General features: G+C 46.9%; 1 protein-coding gene across 4 annotated transcripts in view; it reads right to left on the bottom strand.

The window, feature by feature from the left end:
- The window catches only part of ELOVL7 (ELOVL fatty acid elongase 7), a 103,370-nt gene extending 89,347 nt beyond the window's left edge, over positions 1-14,023 (bottom strand). The window contains exon 1 of one of the 4 annotated variants that reach the window (XM_051853762.3): positions 13,870-14,023. The gene's annotated coding sequence lies outside the window, so the exon portion shown is untranslated. Of the gene's footprint in view, positions 1-13,188; positions 13,739-13,869 lie in introns of those variants that run through there. The other 3 variants (XM_051853764.3, XM_051853763.3, XM_008262255.4) reach the window with 3 other exon arrangements.
- Positions 14,024-26,754: the final 12,731 nt, after the last annotated feature.

Genomic DNA, 26,754 nt, shown 5'->3' on the forward strand with positions numbered 1-26,754 from the left:
TGTGGCCTGGGAGTGCAGTGGAGGATGGCCCAAGTGCTTGGGCCCTGCACCCGCATAGGAGACCAGGAGGAAGTACCTGGTTCCTGGCTTCGGATCGGCACAGTGCGCTGGCTGTAGCAGCCATTTGGGGGATGAACCAACGGAATGAAGACCTTTCTCTCTCTCTCTCTCTCTCTCTCACTGTCTAACTCTATCTATCAAATAAAAATTAAAAAAACAACAACAACAAAAACCATACCATTAAAATGTGGTTACTCTGCCCTATGATCCAATAATCCTACTACTATGTGAATACCCAAAAGAAATGAATTCATTTTATCAAGGAGATACCTGTTCTACCATGTTCATAGCAGCACCATTCACAATAGCAAAAATATGGAATCAACTAAGATGTCCATCATCAGATGAATGGATAAAGAATATGCGTTATGTCTGCACAATGTTATACTATTCAGCTATGAAAAATAATGAAATCCTGTCATTTGTAACAAAACAGATGGAACCGCAAAACATCATATTGAGTAAAATAAGCTGGACACAGAACAACAAATACTGCATGATCTCGTTTAAATGTGGGGACTAAAATTTAAACACACACACACACACACACTCACACACATTCAATGTGAACACAGAATGTTGACTACCAGAGGATGAGAGCAGTAACAAGGATAAAAGGAGTTTGAATTTAAAAAATATATTGGGAAAATTGGGTGTGGCTCACTAATTGTGACAAATATTAGACTATGAAATGTTAATTGGGGAAATGGGGTGAGAGATGGGGACTCCTTATATACAACCTCACAATTTGTGTTTTGTAAATTTAAAACTATTCCAAAATAAAATGTCTTTTAAAAATATGGTTACTCAGGGCCAGCGTTGTGACATAACATGTAAAGCCACCACCTATGACACCAGCATCCCATACGGGCACCAGTTCAAGTCCCAGTTGCTCCACTTCTGATACAGCTCCCTGCTAATGTGCCTGGGAAGACAGAGGAAGATGGCCCAAATGCTTGGGTCCCTGCACCCACATGGGAGATCCACACAGAGTTCCTGCCTCCTGGCTTTGGCCTGGCCCAGCCCTGGCTGTTGCAGCCATTTGGGGAGTGAACCAGCTGATAAAAGATCTCCTCTCTCTCTCTCTCTCTCTCTCTCTCTCTCTCTCTCCCCTCTCTCTGTAACTCTACCTTTCAAATAAACCTTTTAAAAAATATGGTTGCTATTTCTATGAGCTTCTAGCTATTAATCAAAATTTAGTATTCTTTTTATCACTACATTATCTAGGTTTTATCCTTCTGGACTCAGATCTTAATATATTTTACATCAAAAAGCTTATGGAAAAATTGAATTAAGTTTGTTTTGATCCCAAAATTTTGAAATTCATGCAGTTTTTTCATAGTATGTATCTTCCATGGACTTTTTGAAGACCCTTCATTCTGTGAGCATTTCAAGTCTTCTTTGCAAAAGAGTAGACTGTAAGTTATTTATGACCCTATGCAAACTCTAGAATCTTCCTATTTCACACATGTACCATCTGCCCCCCTCTCCTCAACATGCTTTTCTAGAGATAAGAAAACAGACTCTAAGGCCGCATGAAGTAAACAGAGGATGGTACTGTCGGAATATTTATATTTTAGACCTAGGTCTGCCACTTATCACCCTAGTGACCTTGGGAAAATCTTGAATTTCTTGAACCCTCAGATTTTTGGTCTCTAAGCTTCAGTTAAGAGCACAAACCACACTAAGTTGCAATAAGAATTGAACAGCAATTCCTGATGGTAATAAGGGGATAGCCAACAAATCATCCTTGCTGTGTGTATCCATGGATGACATGATAAAAACTGAAGCCAGGGGTTCACAGTATGTTTTTTATGGACACACATAACAAAGTGGTGAGCACTAACTGTCCATTAACACCACTCCCACTAAGTCTACATATGCAGCTTCTACAAGGTGCTCAGGCAGTCGTCTGCAGGGATGAACCCAGATGCTAAGGATGGAGGAGGAAAGGAAGGGGTTGTTAGCAGAAAGCCCAGGCCAGGGCTAGATGCTTTAACCTCCTGTGCGAAAATAATGTACTTTTCTTCTTCTACACTTTTTTAAAATTAATTTATTTATTTGAAAGGTAGAGTTACAAAGAGGCAGAGGGAGAGGGAGAGAGAGAAGTCCTCCATCTGCTGGTTCACTCCCCAAATGGCCACAACCGCTGGACCTGTGCTGATCTAAAGCCAGGAGCCAGGAGCTTCCTCTGGGCCTCCCATGTGGGTGCAGGGCCCAAGCACTTGGACTATCTTCTACTGCTTTCCCAGGCCACAGCAGAGAGCTGGATCGGAAGTGGAGCGGCTGGGACTCGAACCAGCGCCTATATGGGATGCCAGCACTGCAGGCAGTGGCTTTACCCGCTATGCCACAGTGCCAGCCTCTTCTACACTTTTAAAGAATGTGTTTATCTTTATTCATTTTCATTCACTTGAAATACAGAGCAGCAGAGAGAGAGACAATCTTCCATCTGCTAGTTCATTCCCCCAGTGCCCACAACATCCAGGGCTGGAAGAGGAGCCAGGAACTTCATCCAGGTCTCCTCCATGGGTTGCAGGGGCCCAAGTACTTGAGCCATCATCTGCTGCTTCCCAGGCACATTAACAGGATATTGAATCCAAAGCGGAGTAAGCCAGGACTCAGACATTCCAGCATGGGAGGTGGGTGTCCAAAGCAGCAAGTTAACCTGTTGGGCCACAAGCACTTGCCGTCTTCGTTAATACTTACAGTACAAGGTTAGGTTTTTATAACACGTGAGGCTCAGAATGGACCATGAACACCACTGCATTGCCTCCAGCTTCAGTTTTCCTACCTGTGACATGGGGGAAGCACGGTCTTTGCCACCTCCACATCCTACAGTAAAGTCAGCAGGAGGAACTCATTCCTGTTCCTTGTAGATGGAGATGGGCAGCGGGTAGATTAGGGGCTTCGAACATTCAGCATAAAAGACAACTAGAGTTAAGGCTCATCAAGGGGAAAACCACCAAGTTAAAAAGCACCTAGGCTTTAGCCTGGAGAATTTGTTTAGGTCCCAGTGCTACAAATACACTTAAAGGCCTTGGCCAAGAGTGCTCACCTATAAAGGAGTATGGCCTATATAACCTCCAAGGTCCTTTGTACTTTGAATCACATTTCTTTAAACAATGATCCACGGGGCTGGTGCTGGAGTGTAGTAGGCTAAGCTGCTGCTTGGGGCACTAGCATCCCATATGGCCGTTGGTTCCTGTCCCAGCTGCTCCTCTTCCGATCCAGCTCTCTGCATATGGTCTGGGAAAGCAGCAGCAGTCGCTTGGGTCCCTGCATCCACAGGGAGACCCAAAAGAAGCTCTGGATCGGCCCAGCTCTGGCCACTGTAGCCATCTGGGGAGTGAACCAGCGGATGGAAGACCTTTCTCTCTGCCTGTAACTCTGCCTCTCAAATACATAAATAAAAATCTTCAAATAAATAGATAACAATAATGACCCACATGCTCCTGTCCCAGCAAATATTTCACTTCCTAGCATTTTGGGTAGGATAACTCTGAGGCTCGTCCCGGTGAGCCTGAACCCCAGGGGTCCAGGTGCCGACTGTGGAGGCAGCCTCTACGAACACGTCCCGCACTGACGGCCTCCTTCCCCTGCCTCACTTCTCACACTCCTGTGTTATTACTCTCTATGATCAGCTCAAGATAAATTGCTTATGCTAATAAAAAAATTGTTTTAGGGGCCGGCGCTGTGGTGCAGTAGGTTAATCATATGCCTGTGGCACTGGCATCCCATATGGGCGCTGGTTCTAGTCCTGGCTGCTCCACTTCTGATCCAGCTCTCTGCTGTGGCCTGGGAAAGCAGTAGAGGATGGCCCAAGTGCATGGGCCGCTGCACCCATGTGGGAGACCCAGAAGAAACTCCGGGCTCCTGGCTTCGGATCGGCACAGCTCTGGCCATGGCGGCCATATGGGGAGTAAACCAGTGGAAGGAAGACCTTTCTCTCTCTCTCTCTCACTGTCTGTAACTCTACCTCTCAAATAAATAAATAAAACCTTTCAAAAAATTGTTTTAAAAAAAGGCCCACACTGGAAATCCAAAACAAAGCTACTGAGCTATGAAATGGTTAGCACGAAGGTCCTGGAATTCAGGCTGAGCTGGCCCTGACTCTCACTGCTGTTACTAACCACGTGACCTTGGAAAAGTTACTTCCGTGGGCATCAGTCTTTCTGTTTACAAAACAGGAACAATATCATCTTCCTCAGAGAGCTTTGTGAAGATTAAAGAAGATAAGGCACATGCAGAATTTAGCATGATACCTGGCATACAGCCAGTGCTTAATAAATGCTACAGTTATAAACTGTACTTTTACTTTTCTCACTGTGTAAGTTTGTTTTTTTCCATTAACCTGCTAATGTTCAGGAAAAAAAAAAAACTATACTTTTATTGAATCCAGAATAAATAATACCTTGCCCAATGCAATTTGTCAGCTTAACAGCACTAAGAAATATATCAAGTTTAATGTATTCTAACTAATGCTATATTACTCATTTTTGCTTTCAATTGAAAAAAAAATTTGAGAGGCAGAAAGAAACAGAGAGAGACTCAGAGAGAGAGGAAAATCTCCCATCTGCTGGTTTACTCCCCAAAGGCCTACAACAGCTGGGGAAGGGCCATGCTGAAGCAAAGAGCTGGTAACCCAATATGGGCCTCCCATGTGGGTGGCAGAGATCCTACTACCTGAGCCGTCACCTGCTGCCTCCCAGGGCACCCAATAGCAGGAAACTAGAGTCAGAAGCGGAGCTGGGACTCACATGCAAGCACTCTGCTTATATGGGATGTGGGAGCCCCACGTGGTGTCTTCATCTCTAGGTCAAACGCCATCCTGGCTTTCAATTGTTATTTTACCAGGAAAGGCAGAGAGGAACCAACTCTAAGTTCCACATATTGTTTCATGTTATTCACTGAAATGAACTTAAATGTTCCACAGATGCTAAAAGTAAGAAGTACGAGTTGATTATGTACCATTAACACAATACACTAAGCAAAAGAAAAAAAACTCTGTATGTTCTCTGCTATACCACAATTCCCAAAGGCGAAATTTCACTGTCTTTATTAATATAGGCATAGAAAGTAACTCCAGAAGCAAAGGTGCTGACTACTTACTGCACAGTAGCTTCAACAAATATAGTGTGATGAATAAACATTCACTTTGATTGGTTCTTGCTCATACTGTTTATAGTAGAAAATAAAAAAACTACGTACATCCCACATTGACGTTGCTTTAAAATATATAAATATTCATCAATTCCCCAATTTTCCAAAGTAGTTTCTAGAATTTCCTTGAGGAAGAACTCTTCACAAATACTGTTTCTGATATAAATCACACACAGAATTTATCTTCTACAATTTTTATCTTCTATAAATTTTTAAAAATTTTCTAAGTGGGTTAAAAACAAACAAACAAAAAAACAAAAACAACTAAACAAACATATTGGGCCAGCTCAGGAAATTGTCTCTTGTGATTTTACAATTTTCTTTTGATCTTAATAGTTTTCCTGACCACGTTTCTTAGTGACTCACTCTTATGGAATCTTTCCGAGGAATCCAACATTCCTTTCCCCCAGGAACAATACTACTCTTTGCTTTTGCACTTGCACTTCATAAGTTTACATACTTACCTGAATTATCATTCTCAAAGACAAGTGTAACTGACACCAGCAGATTTACAAGAGATATGAGAGACTGCTGTGAAACCAATAACCCAGCACTTGGAGGAGGGAACCAGCTGTGAAAACCAGCGTTCAGCATGCTTGGGCATAGCCCAGTCTGCTTTATGGGAAAAAGATGAGTATAGGCTTATCTGGTCAAGTGGTTAGGTGTAAACAGGATTATATTTGTACCAGGATGAAAGATACGTACATTGCCAACATCCAACTGCTACCTACAGAATTGGCAATTGTGTGTGTTCAACTTAATATGTGTGTGTATGTGTGTGTGTGTGTATAAAATACATATACACCAGAAAACTTTATGTATATAACTGAAAAAATGACTATAGTTAATGTTAAAAATTACATCTGGTGCCAATGCTGTGGTTAAAGTCCCAGCTTGCAGTGCCAGAACCCCTTATGGCAGCTGGTTCGCATCCTGGCTGCTCCTCTTCCGATCCAGCTCTCTGCTATCACCTGGGAAAGCAATAGAAGATGGCCCAAGTCTCTGGGTCCCTGCTCCCCCGTGGGAGACCCGGAAGAAGCTCCTGGCTCCCAGCTTCAGATCAGCTCAGCTCTGGCCTCTGCAGTCATTTGGGTAGTGAACCAGCAGATGGAAGACCTCTCTCTCTCTGGCCCTACCTCTCTCTGTAACTCTGTCTTTCAAATAAATAAAATAAATCTTTAAAAAAAAATTGTATCTTCTACCAAAATTTTATTCTCCCTTTGAACACTGAATAGTAGTTCTCATGATGTCATTTGAAAAACTGCACTCCACATTTACTTAGGAACTCACCCTGAGCTCCTGCATAATAAGTGACCAGACTATGGATTCCTAAGAAAGTTATTTCTGCCTTCTTTCTTCAAGTTGAAAGTCACTCCTGTTCTAAAGAAGAAGATGAAGAAGGAAGGTACTGTCTAGCTAACTGAATAAGCTGCAGAGTGATTAAAGTCTGAGTACAACACTGTTGGTTTACTTCTTAGACGTACATCTTTTGGGCCCAGAGGATCCAATACAGCATGAGTGTACCTAAAGAAGGCACAAAGGGACCAGCATTGTGGCATAGTGGGATAAGCCACAGCCTGCAGCACTGGCATATGGGCACCAGTTCCAGTTCTGGCTGCTCCACTTCTGATCCAGCTCCCTGCTAATGCGCCTGGGGAAGCAATGGAAGACAGCCCAAGTGCTTGGGCCCCTGCTACCCACGTGGGAGACCCAGATGAAGATCCTGACCCAGCCCTGGCCGTTGCAGCCATTTGGGAAGTAAACCAGCTGATTGAAGAGCTCTCTCTCTTTCTCTCCCTCTCTCTTCTGTAACTCTGCCTTTCTTTTTTTCTTTTTTTAAGATTTTTATTTATTTATTTGACAAGTAGAGTCACAGTGAGAGAGAGAGAGACAGAGAGAAAGGTCTTCCTTCCACTGGTTCACTCCCCAAATGGCCGCAACAGCTGGAGCTACGTCAATCCGAAGCCAGGTGCCAGGTGCCTCCTCCTGGTCTCCCATGCAGGCACAGGGGCCCAAGCACCCGGACCATCTTCCACTGCCTTCCCAGGCCACAGCAGAGAGCTGGACCAGAAGAGGAGCAACCAGGACCAGAACCGGCACCCACATAGGATGCCGGCACCACAGGTGGAAGATTAACCTAGTGTGCCACGGCACCCGCCTCAACTCTGCCTTTCAAATAAATAAATAAATAAATAAATAAATCTTTTAAAAAATTATGTAGGATACAAGAATGTTAGGGTCTCTCATAAACTCAAGGACTTGGGCCATCTTCCACTGCTTTCCCAGGTGCATTAACAGGGAGCTGTTCGGAAATGGAGCACCGGGGTCTTGCAGGCAGCAGCTTTACCCACTATGCCACAAAGCTGGCCCTCTCATAAACTCTTAAAAGCATAAGCCCATGGAGTTATTATCCAGAGTGGGAAAAGCCTAAACCTTATCATTAGATTTGGGTTAAAATCTTGGCTGGATATTTGTTTTTCCTTTGTTTTGCTTGTTTGTTTAAAGTATTTATTCATCTATTTATTTACTTGAAAGGCAGAGTGACAGAGAGAGGGAGTGATCTTGGATCCGCTGGTTCACTTCCCAAATAGCTACAACAGCTGGGGCTGGGCCAGGCCGAAGCCAGGAGCCAGGAACTCCATTCAGGTCTCCCACATGGTGGCTGGGACTCACACACTTGAGCTTCATCTGACACATTAGCAGGAAGCCTAGATAAGAAGTAGAGTAGCAGGAACTCTAACTGGTACTCAGTGATGGATGCCTGTGGTAGCAAAGCCCACTGCACCACAACACTGGGCCCTGTATGTTTGTGACAAGCAGAGAGACAGACAAAAACAGAGGCAGATCTCTCATTCACTGGTTCACTTCCCACATGCCTACAACGGCTAGGGCTGGGCGTGGCCAAAGCCAGGAGCCAGGAATTCATCCCAGGGCTCTCAGTTGGGTGGCAAGAACTCAACTACTTGAGCCAACACTGCTGCCTCCCAAGGTGTCCATTGACAAGAAGCCGGAGCCAGGAGCCAGAGCTGGGGAAGGAACTAAGTCACCATGACGTGGGAGTAGAAAGCTTAACCGCTAGGCTAAATGCCTGCCCCCAAATGGACACTCGTGCTACTGCAGTCAGAGCCCCTTCCTGCTCTGGTCACCTTTATGCACTCGCGTATACAATGAAGATTATCATGCAGCCTGCAGACAACTCGTGAGGAAAAGCATATGACGTGCTTTATAGCAACTACTACCAATGTTTAAAAGATGCTAAACTTTTCACTTCATCATCATCAGGAGATATAAAATGCACATGTAGACCTGGACATCCTATAAGCACAGAGGTGCAAAAACTCCTGTGAAATTGATTTTCCATTACAAGATTCATATGCAACTAAGCCTCATCAAGGTACCTGATGGAAATGAAGATAGCCATCCTTTCCACATCAAACAGATAAGACAGATGGGAAGAGGAGAGAGCTCAGAAAGATGAACAGGCAAATGCCAGAGGGATGTTTTCAAAATACAAATCTTAAGAAGCCCCTCCCATTCCTACAGGTCTCCAACCACTCCCCACTGTAGGATAACACCTCAAGTCTTCAGTAGGTCAACCAAGGCTCTCGGCAAACCCGGCCCCTGCGTGCCTAGGCAAACTCATCTCACACACTCTTCTCTAGTCACTTTAAAGTAGGTCCAGTTTGCTCATCCAACGTCATTCTCTCAGTCTGGATGTGATTTCCCATCCCTCATCTTGGTTCTCATCTACCCAAACTCCCACTCTTCCTTGTTCCAGCTCAGGAGGGCCATTAGTCTGCCTACCTCTGCTGTGCTTCTCCCACACAGCGTGTGAACATCACAACACAGCTGATCACACCTGTATTTATTTATTTTTTTTTATTTATCTATTTATTTGAAAGTGAGAGTTACACAAACAGAGAAGGAGAAGCAGAGAGAGTTCTTCCATCCACTGGTTCACTCCCCAATTAGCTGCAACAACTGGTACTACGTTAATCCGAAGCCAGGAGCCAGGAGCTTCCTTCTGGGTCTCCCACGCAGGTGCAGGGACCCAAGGACTTCTGTCATCTTCTACTGCTTTCCCAGGCTATAGCAGAGAGCTGGATTGGAAGTGGAGCAGCTGGGTCTTGAACTGGCACCCAAATGGGAGGCCGACACTGAAGACTGCAGCTTTACCCACTATGCCACAGTTCCGGCCCCCACATCTGTATTTCCTTAGCTTCCTTTAACCCACAGAGGCAGGAGTTGGCTTTATCATACTGAGGGTGACACTCAAGTGTTTCTTTAGCCTTTAAAATGCCCCAAACATGCTCCAGATTAGGCTTTATTACTTTATACTACAAGTATAAGAAACAAGGCCACTGGTGTTCATGGACTGAGTGGCTACTTCTTCAGAATGAAGATTTGCCTTCAACATGAGAAATGTGTTAGTTATATGAAAACTTACTTCATTTGGATAGTAGTCTGGTAAGAAATACTTAATATAGTATGCCTACTTTCATCATTTACAAAGTTTGCTAATATAATAACACAAGGATGTTCTTTTCACATATTTAAAATCAATTACCAGGAATAACTGGTAACAGCGACATTTTTGAAATTAATCTTGGGGCCAGTGCTGTGGCTCAGTGGGTTAACACCCTGGCCTGAAGCGCCAGCATCCCATATGGGCACTGGTTCTAGTCCCGGCTGCTCCTCTTCCAATCCAGCTCTCTGCTATGGCCTGGGAAAGCAGTGGAAGATGGCCCAAGTCTTTGGGTACCTGCCTCCACGTGGGAGACCCAGAAGAAGCTCCTGGTTCCTGGCTTCAGATCTGAAAATACAGATTTTCTTTTATGTACATCCCAATGTGTAGCAAAATTCCTATCAAAGGCTGAATTGTGTCCCCTGCTTCCAGCAACAAAACAAAATAAAGATCCGTTGCAGTCCTAACTCCCATACCTCAGAATGATATTATTTGGAAACCAGGTCCTTGCAGATGTAATTACTTAAGATGAGATCATACTGGTGTAGGGCCCTCAACCCATGGTGACTGGTGACCTTATAAGAAGATGGCCCTGGGGCTGGCACTACGGCACAGTGGGTTAAAGTCCCAGCCTGCAGTGCCAGATCCCATATGGGCACAGATTCAAGTCCCAGATGCTCCACTTCTGAACCAGCTCCCTGTTAATGTGCCTGGGAAAGCAGCAGAGGATGGTCCAAGTCCTTGGGCCCCCTGCACCCACATGGGGGACCCAGAAGAAGCTCCTGGCTCCTGGCTTTGGATTGGCTCAGCTCCAGCTGTTGTGGCTATTTGGTCAGTAAACCAGCAGATGGAAGACTTTTCTCTCTCTCTCTGTCTCTACCTCTCTCTGTAACTCTGTTTTTCAAATAAATAAAAGAAAAAAAAAAGGCGGCCCCATAAGACACAGAGACCCAGGGACAAGGCCATGTGCAGGTGGGTGGTGGGAATTACAAGCCAAGGAGTGCCTTGGGTTGCTGCTGTCATTGGAAGCTGGGAGAGAGGCCTGGAGCAGAGTCTCTCTTAGTTTCCTGAAGGAATCACCTTGATTTTATACCTGAAGGTTCCAGAGCTGTCAGACAACACATTTCTGCTGTTTCAAGTTACCTGGTTTGTGATACTTTGTTACAGGAGCCCCAGGAAATGGAGACAACATTTTAGGGTTCTGTTCCTCTGGGACTGAACTGCAGTCACCAAATAGGAAAGGTACGCATCCATCCAACTTTTTGAAAGCTGCTTTTAGAAATTTGACAGTGTGGGGCCAGTGTTGTGGTGTAGTGGGTAAAATGAAGATCTGCGACACTGACATCCCATATGGGTGCTGGTTCAAGTCTCAGCTGCTCCACTTTCAACCCAGCCCCCTGCTAAGGCACCTGGGAGAGCAGCAGAAGATGGCCCAAGTGTCTGGGCCCCTGAATCCATGTGGGAGAACAAAGCTAGTGCAGGCCAGGAGCCTAGAACTCCATTCAGGTCTCCCACTTGGGTACAGAGGCCCAAGCACTTGGATCATCCTCCACTGCTTTCCGAGGCACATTAGCAGAGAGCTGGACTGAAAGGGCAGCAGTCAGGCCTGGAACCAGCACCCATATGCAAGGCTGGCACTGCAAGTGGCAACTCAACCTTCAGCACCGCAAAGCTGGCCCTATAGACTCATATTTTTCAATAAGAACTTTTAAAAGACTTTCTATGGGAAGAAAGTTTTGGGGCAGTGGATTAAGTCGTCTTGGGATACCCCCATCCCATACTGGAGCACTGGTTTGAGTCCCTGCTCCTCTGCTCCCAGTCCAGCTCCCTGTTAATGTGGAGGCTGGGAAGGGAGTGGATGACGGCCCAAGCACTTGGGTCCCTGCCACCTTTGTGGGAGAACTAGATGGAGTTTCTGGTTCCTGGCTTCAGCCTGGCCCAGCACTGGTTGTTGCAGACATTTGGGAAGTGAATCCCCAGCTGGAAGATCTCTGCGTGTGTGTTTCTCCTGTCACTCTGCCTTTCAAGCAAATTTTTTAAAGATTCTGTTAAGACAGGGGTTCCATGGTTCTGTGCTAATTTGTCCTACTTTGCTACACCCCTAAATGTAATGCTCAGTCAGTATACAGGGTAACCATCTATAGCAACAGAGTCAGCATGGGCTCTTCTCCTCTCCATGTATGATATCTGCCAGCTCCCAAAGTCTACCACTGCTAACTCCTTAGCATCCTGTAAAACAGAACTTAGAAACTCCCACCGTCAGACCCGCACAATCTGTGCTAGCTCACTGCATACAGCACCACACTGTACACACTTATCAAGCAATTGCTGGTTGTGACGCCTGACTTCACGTCCTAAGTTGCTTGCAATCTTGTTTTCATGTACATGGACTCTTTAAGAAAATGGCATATGGTAAGTGAGGAATCAGGGATGGGGAAGAGGATGATGGTGAAGAGAGGATGGGGTGGCAGATGAGACTGATGAGGGGTAGAAGCCACGGGGACCCTGAATGGAAGTGATCTCTCCATTGGAAGAGGTGCTACCGTGAGACTGGATAATGATGGCGCCCCGACAGAAAGGACCGACGCCCCCAAGAGCACTCTAGGGGACCAGCAAGGCAAGTCCAAGTGGAATACTACAGTGCGCACTGAGAGCTGTGATGTTAGGGCAAAACTGAGCAAGAAACCAGGAAAATGCAGCATCCGGTGCCAGGTAGGCACAGGGGACAGATGAAGTAAAGCCTTTTCAAGAGTCCAACCTAGTACAAAAGGCACACAGAAGGAAAAGAAGGGCCTGAGATACAGAGCCCGACCCGTGGTGCCGGACTCCCCACGGCACTTCAGGAAGACGCGGACCGACCACGGTGCGTGGGGGAGGCCGCTTAGCGCTCGGGCTGGAACCCCCTTCATGCTGCTGCGGGAGTGGCCGCGGGGAAGCGACTTTGCCCCCCGGGTTTCCCGGTCGGCCATGGACCTCTCGGGCTCACTGCGCAGACCCAGCTAACACCAGAACTTCAACCGGTGCCCAGCACGGAGGCACTTGAGAAAAGTCTCGCCTTGGGGTGGCGGCGCTTTGTGTGTGCAGTCCTCAGTGACCTTATCTGGGGCCTGTAACAGGGGCCCAAGCTACACATTAGGCGGGAGGCATAGGCAGGCGGCGGCCAGAAGCGGAAGCACCCACCCACCAGGTATCAAGGATGACTCTCGGGGCTGGTAAGCCATAAAAGTGAGGGGGAGCCGAGAGCGCGGGGTGACGGGGACTCGCGTTCCGGGGGGCACGGCTCAGCCTCGGGGGAAGACCTGCAGCTTGGAGCTCGGGGAGCTCCGAGCGCTGGGCAAGGGCGGGGGCGCGGCCGCGCCGTCCCGAGGGCCCCCGGAGCTCCGAGGAGCAGTCGCGGCGCATCTGGCGAGTCTGAATCAGCGCCGACGGCCGGAGGGGCAGGGCCCATTTCCCAAGAGGTGATACCTCGGCGGGCAGAGGGACTGCTTTGCTATCCTCACCTCTGGCGCGACCTGTTCCGCGGCTCTGTGCTCATCTTCGTCCTCCCTGGCGGCCGCAGCCACCCGGCAGGATGCGGCTCGGGGAGTCGGAGACAGCGCCCCGAGCCCGTGCCTGCCCGGGGAGTGTGGGGGACGCACGAGCAGCGAGCGCCCCTCGGGGAAGGAAGAAAGCAGGACGAGTGGCCCGGGAATCGCAGCGGGTGGCTGGCGAGGCCGGACCCCGCAGAGGCCGGCGCGATGACCTCGGCGGCCAAGGTCGGGCGGGTCCTTCTCCTTCCCGGTCCCCCTGGCGAGCACCTCTGCCCTCCGCCGGGCTCAGCGCTGCAGGCGCCGACCTTCCCCTCGGGATGCCAGGGCGGCCGGGGTTCGAGAAGAGGGCGCAGGTGCGCGCGGCCCCTCTCGCCTCGGCGGAGACCGGCCTTGGCAGTCAGCCGCGCGCTCGGTGGGGACAGAACTTCTGCCCCGGCGCCGCCCGGAGCCCAGCGTGGGCGGGCCAGGCTCCCCCAGCGCCCGGCACCGGCTCCCACTGCCCGCCGCCGCGCCCAAGGTCCTCCCTCCCGCGACTCCCAGAGCCCTTCCTTCCCCCTCGGTCCTCCTTCCTTCCCTCCCGATCTCCTCTTCCTCGAGCCCCGGAAAAGTTTGGCCTTGGCTGGCTGGCCCGGCCCGGAGCCCGGCACTCACCGCGAGGGGCGCGGAGCAGAAGCGCCAGGCGCGCAGGCAGCGAGGGCGGCGGCGGCGCGAGCGCGGAGCTCCTCAACAGCGGCCCCTGCTGCCCCGGCCGCCGACCGCGCAGAAAAAAAGGAGGAGGCGGCCGGGTGTCACCTGCCCGCTCTGCCCGCGCCGCGTCACGCGGCACAGCACCGCCCCCTGCCCGCCCGCCGCCGCCGCCGCCGCCGCCGCCGCCGCCGCCAGGTACCCGCCACGGCGGGAGGGCGGAGCCTGCGACCCCGCGCGCGGAGGAGCCGCGGGGAGGCGCGGGGCCCCGGCCTTGGCGGGGCTTGGGGCCCTGGCCTTTGGCCGCTGTACCCACGGCGTTTCTTTCTGGACGTGGATGCCTTCACCTGAGGGCCCGCGCGAGCCTTAGCCTGGCGTGGACTTGTCGAGCGCGACTCCTCGGTGGGGCAATCTGAGACGCGCAATGCCTGGCGAGGGGGTACGCTGGATTGCGGAGAGCGAGAGAGAGCAGGGGGGGTCCTTCCCACCGAGAACTGAGGCCGACCGGACCCCGGTGCGAGAACGGAGGCCCCCACGAGGGGCGGCTCCGTGCTTTGCTTTCTTAGAGTCGCTGCAAATATTAGGGGGCCGGGGTGGTGGGGGGGGACTTTTAGAGCCACGAAGAGCAGATTGCATAGAAGTTCACTTCTTTCCTGGGAACAAAGTCCAACAGACTCATTTCTCCGCATCTACTTGTGGGAGTGCGGACTGCAGAGGGAAGGGCTGGGGCCGCGTGCAGCTTACCTGGCCCTGTGGCTGCTTAGGATCCTCCTAAGCGCTCTGGGGATTTAGAATCGTGGCATCCGTAGCTGGAAGGCAGAACAGGCGTCCCGAGAAGTCACTTGCTTAACTGACTCCCAGACACCTAAAAACTAACCGGAGAGGCGGCAGCCCTCATCCAAACCAGGCCAGACGCGGGCTGCGAGTTCTCAGCGCGGACTCAGGATGAAACAGGGTCAGGACCACCTGGCAGAATGAAGGTGCACAGGAAAAATCTGAGTCAGAATAATTTCCTCCTATACAGGGCTTACCTGTCACAGCCCCATCCTACTTCGTGGAATGTGAGCTTTTCATCTTTTATGTAAAGAGTGCCCACTTACTAGCCATTGAAAGAAAACTGAAAACGCCCAAGATAAATGCAAGAGAATCTCAAAGTCAAGGAAGCTAAAGATTGTTCCCCCTGAAATGGCAATGACAGGTGCAGAGCCCATCAGGAGCCAGGAGCTTCTTCTGGGTCTTCCATGTGGGTGCAGGGGCCCAAGCACTTGGGCCATCTGCTGCTGCTCTCCCAGGCCATCAGCAGGGAGCTGAATCGGAAGTGAAGCAGCTGGAACTTGAACTGGTGCCCACATGGAATGCCAGCGTCGCTGGCAGATGCTTAACACAGTACACCACAAAAATAAAACATTTTAAAAATGTAAAATTAAATTAAATAAAAATGGATCATGGAGTAGATTTGGAAAGTCCTTTAGAAATCAGGTAATTGCGGGGGCTGGTGCTGTGGCACAGCAGGTTAACGCCCCAGCCGGAAGCACCGGCATCCCACATGGGCGCAGGTTCTAGTCCGGCTGCTCCACTTCCGATCCAGCTTTCTGCTATGGCCTAGGATAGCAGTAGAAGATGGCCCAAATCCTTGGGCTCCTGCACCCATGTGGGTGACCCGGGGAAGCTCCTGGCTCCTGGCTTCGGATTGGCGAAGCTCCAGCCATTGCAGCCATCTGGGAAGTGAACCAGCAGATGGAAGACCTCTCTCTCTGTCTGTACCTCTCTCTGTAACTCTGTCTTTCAAATAAATAAAATAAATCTTCAAAAAAAAAAGAAATTAGATAATTGTTTAGTGACACTTGCCTTTGAGGCTGGCACTGTCTACCCATTTTTTTATATTTTTACAAAATTTCATACATGTGAAAGGTATTCATTCTTTTTTTTTTTTTTTTTTTTTTTTGACAGGCAGAGTGGACAGTGAGAGAGAGAGACAGAGAGAAAGGTCTTCCTTTGCCGTTGGTTCACCCCCACAATGGCCGTTGCGGCCTGCGCAGGTGCTTATCCTGATCTCCCGTGGGGTGCAGGGCCCAAGGACATGGACCATCCTCCACTGCACTCCCGGGCCATAGCAGGGAGCTGGCCTGGAAGAGGGGCAACCAGGACAGGATCTGTTGCCCCAACCGGAACTAGAACCCAGTGTGCTGGCGCCGCAGGCAGAGGATTAGCCTATTGAGCCACAGCGCCGGCCGGGATTCATTCATTTAACAAATATTTTAGAGCTGTTAAGTTTCAGGCCTTAAAGATTCAACAGACAACAAAACAGATTAAAAAAAAAAAAAAAGTCCTGTTCTCAGGGACTGTATGTTAATATTAGTTTGGGATGACAGACCATAAGTGAATAAACAAACAAAATATATATAGTGTGCAAGTTCTGATAAGTGCTGGAAAGAATGAAAAAGAATCCAAGGAAATGGGGGCTTTTGTAAGGGGGAGTTGCAATGTGAAAGGAATTAGGGAAGACCTCAGTGAAAGGAGCCATTAATCCTCCGCCTTGCGGCGCCAGCACACCGGATTCTGTCCCGGTTGCCCCTCTTCCAGGCCAGCTCTCTGCTGTGGCCAGGGAGTGCAGTGGAGGATGGCCCAAGTGCTTGGGCCCTGCACCCCATGGGAGACCAGGAGAAGCACCTGGCTCCTGCCATCGGATCAGCGTAGTGTGCCGGCCCCAGCGCGCTGGATGTGGCGGCCATTGGAGGGTGAACCAACGGCAAAGGAAGACTTTTCTCTCTGTCTCTCTCTCTCACTGTCCACTCTGCCTGTCAAAAAAAAAAAAAAAAAGAAAAGAAAAGAAAGGAGCCATATGAGCCAAGATTTTAAATCGGTGAGGTGGTAAGCCTGTGTGTCTGTCTATCTGGGTAGCAGTGTTCCAGTCGATGGGGATGGCAAGGCTCAAGCCCTTGGGACACAAACAAACCTGGGGTGTTCACCTTCATAGAATAGCAAAGAGGCAGGAGTGGCTGAATTAGTGAGAGGAGGTCATGGAGGTAAGGAAGCAGATGGAGGAGAGAAGTGACGTCATCTCAGTGATAAAAAGAGCATGCTGGCAACATTTTGGAGAACCGGGTACGGGGTGAGAGAAGCAACAGAAGGGCAGGAGCAAGGACTTCGTTAGGAGGCTCTTGCAAAATCCAGATGAAAGATACAGGTGCCTTGGCCAGGTGGAAAGTGGTGAAAGGTGGTCATATCTTTAAAGTTTGTAAGCAGTGTCGGCAGGGCTTCCTGAGACTCTGACTTAGGGTGTTGCAGAGAGAGTGTCAAGACTGACTCCAGGATGCTAGCCATGAGCAGTGGGGAAGGGGGAGTCGCCACTTACTAAGAAGGGGAAGATTGTGAGAGAGCAAAGTTGGGAGAGGGACAGGTCGGGAGCTGTTTTGGAGGCTGATTTCATTTGAGATACCTACCCAAGCAGGAATGTCAGGTAGGCAGTTGGTTATACCCGTCTGGAGTTCAAGGGAGGTCTGGACAGGCAAAATAAATTTGGCAGTCAGCAGCTGCCAGATACGATGAAACAGCAGGAGAACTGCTGGGAGAACCCACAGTGAGGATAGAGAAGAGTTTTGGGCACTGAACCCTGGGTCAGGGAAATGAGGAGGAAGAGTGGTGTGTCAGGGATTGCTGCAATAGGTGCTGCGTAATGAGTCACTCCAGAGCTCAGTAGCTTAGAGCCATGTACTCATCTTTGTTCTCATGCCCACAAGTCTGCAGGTGGGTGGCTTGCAGTTCAGCTGTCCTAAACTGTGCTCAGCTGAGTGGCTCTGCTTTGGGTTGCAGGTTGAGTTTGCGTAGGTCTATTCATTCTGAAGCTGGGATTAGAGAGGTAGCAGCTACTCTGGAGAAGGTCTTATGGTAGATTCTTGAGATACAAAAGCTAATGCAGAGGGGCAGGCATTGCAGCACCACAGATTAAGTAGCAGCCTGGGGCGCTGGGATGACAGCAGCCCACATGGGCACTGAATCGAGTCCCGGCTGCTCCACTTCTGATCCAGCTCCCTGCGAATGTGCCTGGGAAAGCAGTGGAGGATAGCCCAGATCCTTGGGCCCCTGCACCCCTGTGGGAGACCTGGATGGAGTTCCATGCTCCTGGATTTAGCCTGGCCTAAACTTCACCACTGTAGCCATTTGGGAAGTGAACCAGTAGATGGAAGATCTCTTTCTCTCTCTACATCCCTCCCCCCATCACTCTGCCATTCAACTAAATAAATAAAAATAACAAATTAGAACAAAGGGTTTTGTTTACTGATTAAACCACAGCTTGGGACCCCAACACACCATATTGGAGTGCCAGTGTGAGTCCTGGCTCCTCTACTTCCAATCCAGCTTCCAACTAATGCACCTGTGACGACGTAGCAGATAATAGTCCCAGTACTTGGGTTTCTGCCACCCGTGTGAGAGACCTGGATTGCATTCTAGGCTCACTCCCCATGTGACAGACCTGGATTGCGTTCTAGGCTCCTAACCTTGGCCTGGTCCTGGTTATCAGAGGCATTTTGGGAGTAAACCGAGGATGGAAGATCTCTGTCAATGTTTCTCTGTCTCCCTGCCTTTCAAATAAAAATGAAAAATAAATAATATATTTTATTATATATAATCACAAGTATATTAAATGTAATGTTATAGTATACATATTATTACATATTGGTTAATAAAATATTGTTATTATACATACATGTACATAAAGAATAAAATGTGTTTGCTCTGGGAGGTGGGGGGAAGGAGCAAAGAGATGAGATAGTTAGAAAGGCAAAAGACAGCCCTGAAAGACACACGGCACCTTCTGTGTGAGGGTACTCCATGAAGTGAGGAGACGCAGGAAATCACATGGCTTAGTTTGACACAAAAGGTTTTTGAAATCCACACACAGTTTTTTCATAATACACAATTTCTATGAAATTTTTGAAGAAAACTGATGGGGGCCAGTACTGTGGCATTGTAGGCTAAGCCTCTGCCTGCAGCGCATATGGGTGCCGGTTCCTGTCAGAATCTCCCAGCTCTGGCTCTGCGGCCACTTGGGGAGTGAACCAGCAGATGGAAGACCTTGCTCTCTGTCTCTCCCTCTCTCTGTCTGTAATTATACCTCTCAAATAATTCAATCAAACTAAATTAGATTAAATTAAAAGAGAGGCCAAGGCTGTGGCATAGCAGGTAAAGCTGCTGCTTGCAGTGCCAGCATCCCATATGAGCACCAGTTCAAAGCCCGGCTGCTCCACTTCTGATCCAGCTCCCTGCTAATGTGCCTGGGAAAGCACCCATGTGGCTTCAGATGGGCCCACCTCTGGCTGTTACGGCCATTTGAGGAATGACCCAGTAGACTGAAGACCCCTCGCCCCCACCTCTGCCTCTACCTTTCTAGCTTTCTGTAACTCTGCCTTTCAAATAAATAAATAAATCCTTTTAAAAAAAACTGATGGCGCTGGAAGGAAAGAGGACACCTGTTGTGGTGACATCCTTGAGTAGGTGAGAAAGGCTGCATGTTGCGCACGGGTAGAATTTGGCCTTAGAGCTGAACTTGCACATACATCTATAGATAATAGGAGGGAAGACAGACAGGCGCGCATGGTGGCGGCCCTGGAGTCTATGTTGATAGTCATTACTGAGGTTGCTCAGAAGCAGACATGAGGCAAAAAGTCGTGTGCAAGTGATTAATTGAGGCCAATAAGAGAGCCAAGGAGTTCTGGGTAAAAGCAAATATTGTTTCCCAAATTAGGCTTATTCTTTTTAAGAAATGTTGTAGCTGAAGTTCTACCTTACTCTTATCCCTATTATTCTCCCAAAGGTATCCTGAAGTTGCTATGTAGCATTTGCATTTATAGCTTTACAATGTTATCACATACACATCTCTCTCAATATACGTATGTAATATTGTATTTAAATTTAACTCTGGTTACATTTTATATAAATAGTATCATACTGTATTCTTATACAACTTATCTCTTTAGTCAACTTTTTCTAAATTTATTGTTGATAACTGTAGTTCTTGTTCACTCATTTACTTAGTTATTACATAGCATGCTACTAGATAACTAAACCATCTGTCCATTTGTGTGTTTATGAACAAAACTGACAGATTTCCAATTTTTTCCTATTGGATACAATGAATGTAGTAGTAAATACTTTTTTTGTACACACAAAGAAAAATTTCTGGGGTTTATATTGAGAAATGAAATTGCCAGTCATGAAATGAACTGTTCTCTTCTGTGGACCTGTGTTGTTTTTGGCTGTCCTGTATCTTTAAACCTCTCCCTGTTTGTAACCTTAGATGGATGGCAGAGCTCACCTTCCATTGCAGAAGCTGAAAATGTGTAACACTCTCTTGGTCAGCCCTTTGATCAGCGTTGTAACAGGCTGGGCCACGCAAGTGCCACCCACTCTCTGTCCCGACCCTTGATTCTGAGGTTAAAGCTAGTGACACAAGGAAGTGTTTGTCAGTGCAGGGATGGCTCCCCAGATGTTTCGGTGGCATAAGTTTAGCTCTGATTTGTCAACATAGCCTCCCATTGTCCCAACTCTTTCCAAGGCTGCTATCCAGCCTCTGTGGAGGCGCTGTAATCTTCTCCATGTTTGATGAACACCCCCTCTGTTAAAATTAACAAAAGTTGGTTTCTATTCCCTGTGGTTCTGCTAGTCTTACTCAGCTTGGGCTGCTATAACAAAATATGATGGATTGGATGGCTTAAACAAACACCATGTAATTTCTCACAGCTCTGGAGGCTGGAAGTGCAAGGTCAGGGTGCCAGCGTGATCAGGTTCAGGGAGGGCCCTCTTCTTGGCTTGCAGATGGTTGCTTTCTCACTGTGTGCTCCCACGGCTTTTCCTTTGTAAGAGAGCTCTTTTCCTTCCTCTTCCAATGAGAGAAAAAGAGAGAGTCAGTCCCTACCCTCAGCACTTCTAAACTTACTTGGCTTCGAAAGGCCTGACACCCAAATACCATCGCACTGGGTGACTGGCCTTCAGATATGCATTGTGAGGAAATACAACTACTCCATCCACAGCACTGACTGACTCCCTAAATGGTACCAGTTTGTACTCTTATTTCCTAGTGCTTGGTAACATTTGGTGTTTCCAGATCTTGTATTTTCGCCAGCCTGGTGGTTTCTCACTAACCTTGTAATACCTACTTTCAGGATGACTGATGATACTGAGTATCTTTTCATATGTTTTAGTCATTCAGGTATTGTCTTGGAATTTGTTTTTATATCACTTGTTTATTTTTAGTTATTTATATTTTCTCATTGATTTGTGCTAATTTCGTCATAGGTTTTGCAATATTTTTTCTCATTTTGGGGCTTATACATATTTTAATCTTATGAGGATTTTTAATATTAAATTTTAAAGCATTGTAATGTGGTTATATTTATCAGTATTTGTCCTGGCTCAAGTAGTTGGATTCCTGCCACCCACATGGAAGACCTGCACTGAGTTCCTAGCTTCAGGGCCCCTACCAGTGGGAAATTCTCTCTCTCTCTCCCTCTCTCTCTCAAAGAAAATTAAAAAATAAAACAGGCTGTTAGGCACAAACGTTCATTATCTCAGCCACACACAGTGCTAAATTAAATAACTTTGTACACACTAGGTAAGTTTCTAGAACTGAAAGTGCTAGTTTGCAGAATTTTTTTTTACTTTTATTTAATAAATATAAATTTCCAAAGTACAGCTTTTGGATTACAGTGGCTTTTTTCCTCCATAACCTCCCTCCCACCTGCAACCCTCCCATCTCCCGCTCCCTCTCCCATCCCATTCACATCAAGATTCATTTCTGGCTGGTGCAGCGGCTCTCTAGGCTAATCCCCCGCCTGTGGCGCTGGCACCACAGGTTCTAGTCCCGGTCGGGGCGCAGGATTCTGTCCCAGTTGCTCCTCTTCCAGTCCAGTTCTCTGCTGTGGCCCGGGAGGGCAGTAGAGGATGGCCCAAGTGGTTGGGCCCTGCACCCATGTGGGAGACCAGGAGGAAGCATCTGGCTCCTGGCTTTGGATGGGCACAGCGCACCGGCTGCAACTCACTGGCCGTAGCGGCCACTTGGGGGGTGAACCAATGGAGAAAGGAAGACCTTTCTCTCTGTCTCTCTCTCTCTCACACTGTCTAACTCTGCCTGTCAAAAAATAAAAAAATCATTTTCAATTATCTTTATATACAGAAGATCAGTTTTGTATATACTAAGTAAAGATTTCAACAGTTTGCACCCACACAGAAACACAAATGTAAAGTACTGTTTGGGTACTAGTTATAGCATTAATTCACATAGCACAACACATTAAGGACAGAGATCCTACATGGGAAGTAAGTGCACAGTGACTCCTGTTGTTGATTTAACAATTGACACTCTTATTTATGACAGTAATCACCCTAGGCTCTTGTTATGAGTTGCCAAGGCTATGGAAGCCTTTTAAGTTCACCGAATCTGATCTTATTTAGATAAGGTCATAGTCAAAGTGGAAGTTCTCTCCTCCCTTCAGAGAAAGGTACCTCCTTCTTTGATGGCCCATTCTTTCCACTGGGATCTCACTCACAGAGATCTTTCATTTAGGGTTTTTTGTTTGTTTGTTTTGCCACAGTCTTGGCTTTCCATGCCTGAGAAACTCTCATGGACTTTTTAGCTGGATCTGAATGTTTTAAGGGCTGATTCTGAGGCCAGAGTCGCAGAATTATTTTTATACTTTTTACAGGTATTACCAAATTGCCATCACATTGGGGTGTACTAATTTACACTCCTGCCTGCAAGGTGTGAGAGTGTCATTCTCCCCCAGGGCCCTAAATGCAGTGTGCTACCAACGTTTGGGTGTTTGTCAGTTTCATACATGAAATGCAGAATGTTGCAGTTTCCATTTGTGTTTCTGTTAAGATGAGTGAGGTTCAACATTTGCCTCATATGTTTCCTTTTTCTTTTCTTTTATTTATCTGAAAGGCAGAGACAGAGACACCAAGATCTCCCATTCCCTGGTTCACTCCCCAAATGCCTCCAGCAGGCAGGGCTGGGCCAGGCTGAACCAGGGAACTTGGAACTCAGTAAGAGTCTCCTACTACTTAAGCCATAATCTGCTGCCTTCCAGGGAGCTCATTCGGAGTAAGTAGGAATCAGGATTGGGACCAGGACTCGAACCCAGGTACTCTGCTGTGGGATGCAGGCAGCCCAAGCAGTGCCAGACACCCGTCCCTGTATTTCCATTTCTGTAGACTGTTTTGCGCCTCTATGTTGTTATGAAGTTGTACTCTATCAGTTTCTGGGAGGCTTTACAATATGCATAAGGGGGATCAGCCCTTTCCTGGGACATGAGCTTCAGGTGCCTCTTTGTTAAGATTCCACACTCATGTGGTTTCCATGGCTTCCCTTTTCTTTTGTTATTGTACGTAAATTAAAATTATTTATGTGAGAGCCAGAGAGAGGGAAACAGACAGACAGGAAGGGAACTCCCATCCTCTGATTCTCTCTCCAAATGTCCTCAATGAGTGGGCTGGGCTGGGCTGCATCAGGGCTGAAGCCAGGAGCCAGGAATGCAATTCACGTTTTCTAGGTGGGTGGCTGGGACCCAATTACCTTAGCCATCCCAGCTGCCTCCTAGGGTCTGCAATAGCAGCAAGCTAGAATCAGGAATTGGAGCCAGACGTCTAATCCAGGCACTCCCACGCAGAACAGAGGACTTAACTCCTGGGCCAAACACCTGCCTGTACTGTTCTACGTAAATCTTTTTTTTTTTTAAAGATTTATTTAATTATTTGAAAGGCAGAGTTACAGAGATGCAGAGAGAGAGAGAGAGAGAGAGAGAGAGAGAGGTCTTCTATCCACTGGTTCACTCCCTGGATGGCTGTAACGGCCAGAGCTGTGCTGATCCAAAGCCAGGAGGCAGGAGCTGCATCTGGGTCTCCCATGTGGGTACAGTGGCCCAAAGACTTGAGCCATCTTCCACTGCTTTCCCAGGCCACAGCAGAGAGCAGCCAGAACTTGAACCGGCGCCCATACGGGATGCAGGCACTGCAGGCAGCAGCGGCCTCATCTGCTATGCCACAGCACCAGCCCCTCTACATATATATTAAGAGGAGCTTTCTTTCTTTGTTACTTAGTGAAAAGTTATGGAAAGATTTCAATTTGAGTTACCTGGAAGTCATTTGGTGTAATTTGCATCTTTACAATACTGAAGCCAGCAAACATCCATGTCCATGTTTGTTTCTTCATTTATGTAAATCTTTTCACCTGCCCTTGAATAAAGTTTGATTTTCTGCTTTGGTCTCTCACATACTTTATTATACTTATTCCTTGACCTCATAATTATTGCTGCTATTATCAGTTATGTCCTAATTTTGAATCAAAGAAACTGAACATTTTCTAATTTTAAATAGAAGAATTTTCATGCTATGATTGGATATTCTTTGTCCTTACCTAATCATTCCCACCTGAGAAATATTTGTCGATTCTCTTGATTTTCTGTTGATAACCTTGTGAATAATTGAAATTTTCTTTCAATATTTTTTATTCTTTGAGAGAAGATGGAAGCCGTATTGCCAACTTCTTACTCGGTGTCAGTCTCTTCTAGATTTAAATTCTATCAGTGACTCCCAAGTGTTACTGACAGTCAGAATCATTGGGATTTTGTTAAAATGCAAATTTCTGGAAGTGTATTTCATGAGATAGTGACTTGGTAGGACAGGAGAGTGGTCCAAGGAATCTGCACTTGAACATGTCCTCTACACGATGCTGATACAGTTGTGGGGACAGCTGCACTTTGAGAAACACCCCACTTTTAACCTATCTCTTCCGAGGGCCACTGTTGCCACCCCAACCAAGTCAAAACCCTGAGTGGTAGGGAATTTCTCTGATCTCTGCATCTTTTATGTCTGGGATAACAGCCTACCAACAGCAGATGCTAAGTAACTGAATGGCTGGCAAAAAGGAAGTTAGCAAAGTTGTGGGAAGTACTTTTATGAGCTTGCTTTTAAATGCCTGAAAATACTTTCTTATGTAGGTTTTACACTAATGGTATCTTTGATATCATCAGAGGAAGAACATGATTGCAGTGTGATAGATACATGGACTAAGTGACTACCTTTCTTCACTTCAATGAGTCGATAGCCTGCCACATGTAATGACTTGGCATCGAAAATACAAACTACAAGTTTCAGACAATCACTTTGTTTCTGGTAATCCCATTTAGCTGTTCAAGATGGATCCAAAATTTATATCTCCATGGAGCCAACACTGTGACATAATGGGTAAAAAGTTGCCACCTGTGATGCTGGCATCCCATATGGGCACCGGTTCATACCCAGCAGTTCCATTTCTGATATAGCTCCCAGCTAATGGCTTGGGAAAAGCAGCTAAAGATGGCCCAAGTGTTTGATTCTCTGCACCCACATAGGAGACCTGGAAGAGGCTCCTGACTCCTGGATTTGGCCTGGCCCAGCCCTGGCTGTTGCAGTCATCTGGGGAATGAACCAGTGGATGGAAGACCTCTTTCTCTCTCTCTCTCTCTAACTCTTTCAAATAAATAAATAAATAAATAAATCTTTAAAAAATTTATATCTCCATGACAGCATATATGTAAGATATGAAATGAGAGCATGGCTTAACTTATTACAACAATCAATATTATAATTATGTTCCTATAAACCCCAATCATTTGAAATTTTTAATAAAAATGGATCTAAATTGTGAAAGATTTTTATTTATTGTGATCATGAGATTAATTTTGATTGATGTGACTTCAAATGTCATAAAAATACTTTTGTACCAACTATCATATTTAAAAGTGTATTAAATTGATTTATCTTGGTATCACAAGTCCTATGAGAGTTAAATATCACAAAATACCAAATTATGAGAATTATAATTCTCATGTTCTACATTTTATGATAGTGTTTTTCAAATAGAGAACTATAATCATAATTTTTATCTATTGAATGGCAGTAGGCAATGAAGAAAAGCTGTTTTAACTGAATACAATAACTAAGAAAACATTAAAAATATTTATATATTGGGGCCGGCGCCGTGGCACACTTGGCTAATCCTCCACCTGCGGTGCCGGCATCCCATATGGGCACTGGGTTCTAGTCCCCAGTTGCTCCTCTTCCAGTCCAGCTCTCTGCTGTGGCCCGGGAGGGCAGTGGAGGATGGCCCAGGTCCTTGGGTCCTGCACCTGTATGGGAGACCAGGAGGAAGCACCTGGCTCCTGGCTTCGGATTGGCACAGCACGCCGGCTGTAGTGGCCATTTGGGGGGTGAACCTACAGGAGGAAGACCTTTCTCTCTCTCTCTCACTAATTCTACCTGTCAAATAAGTAAAAAAAAATATATGTTAAAACTTCAGCTCCCATGATTTTGTGGGATTTGTTCCCAACATTACATGTTATTGATACTATCTGTTACTTTGAGGTTTTTTGGCACTGCAAGTTACCGTAAGTTGTATGTAATGGTGGTTAACTCATGCTTAGTATACCTTAGAGGTTTACATATCAATTTCTTAAATGAAGGCTGTGTGTAATTGGCAGAGTTTAATTTGTACTAGTCTGGTGTTTCACAAACTGATTTTAATAATTACTGAGAATATTTGTTAAAAAACACAGATTTTGGGGGCTCCTCCAGTAAGTTTGGCCCTAGGTTGAGTAGCTAAAGAAATCACCAATGCAGAGAATTCCTTTTTTCAAAAATTTTTGTAAAAAAATGATCTTTTTCTTAAGTACACCTGCTGTTGAAGAAATAACTTTTTTTTTTTTGACAGGCAGAGTGGATAGTGAGAGAGAGAGAGAGAGAGAGAAAGGTCTTCCTTTGCCGTTGGTTCACCCTCCAATGGCCGCCATGGCTGGCGTGCTGCAGCCGGCGTACCGC

Source organism: Oryctolagus cuniculus, chromosome 14, assembly GCF_051225735.1.
Source record: "Oryctolagus cuniculus isolate XC-2025 breed Fujian yellow rabbit chromosome 14, ASM5122573v1, whole genome shotgun sequence".
Classification (NCBI taxonomy): Eukaryota; Metazoa; Chordata; class Mammalia; order Lagomorpha; family Leporidae; genus Oryctolagus; species Oryctolagus cuniculus.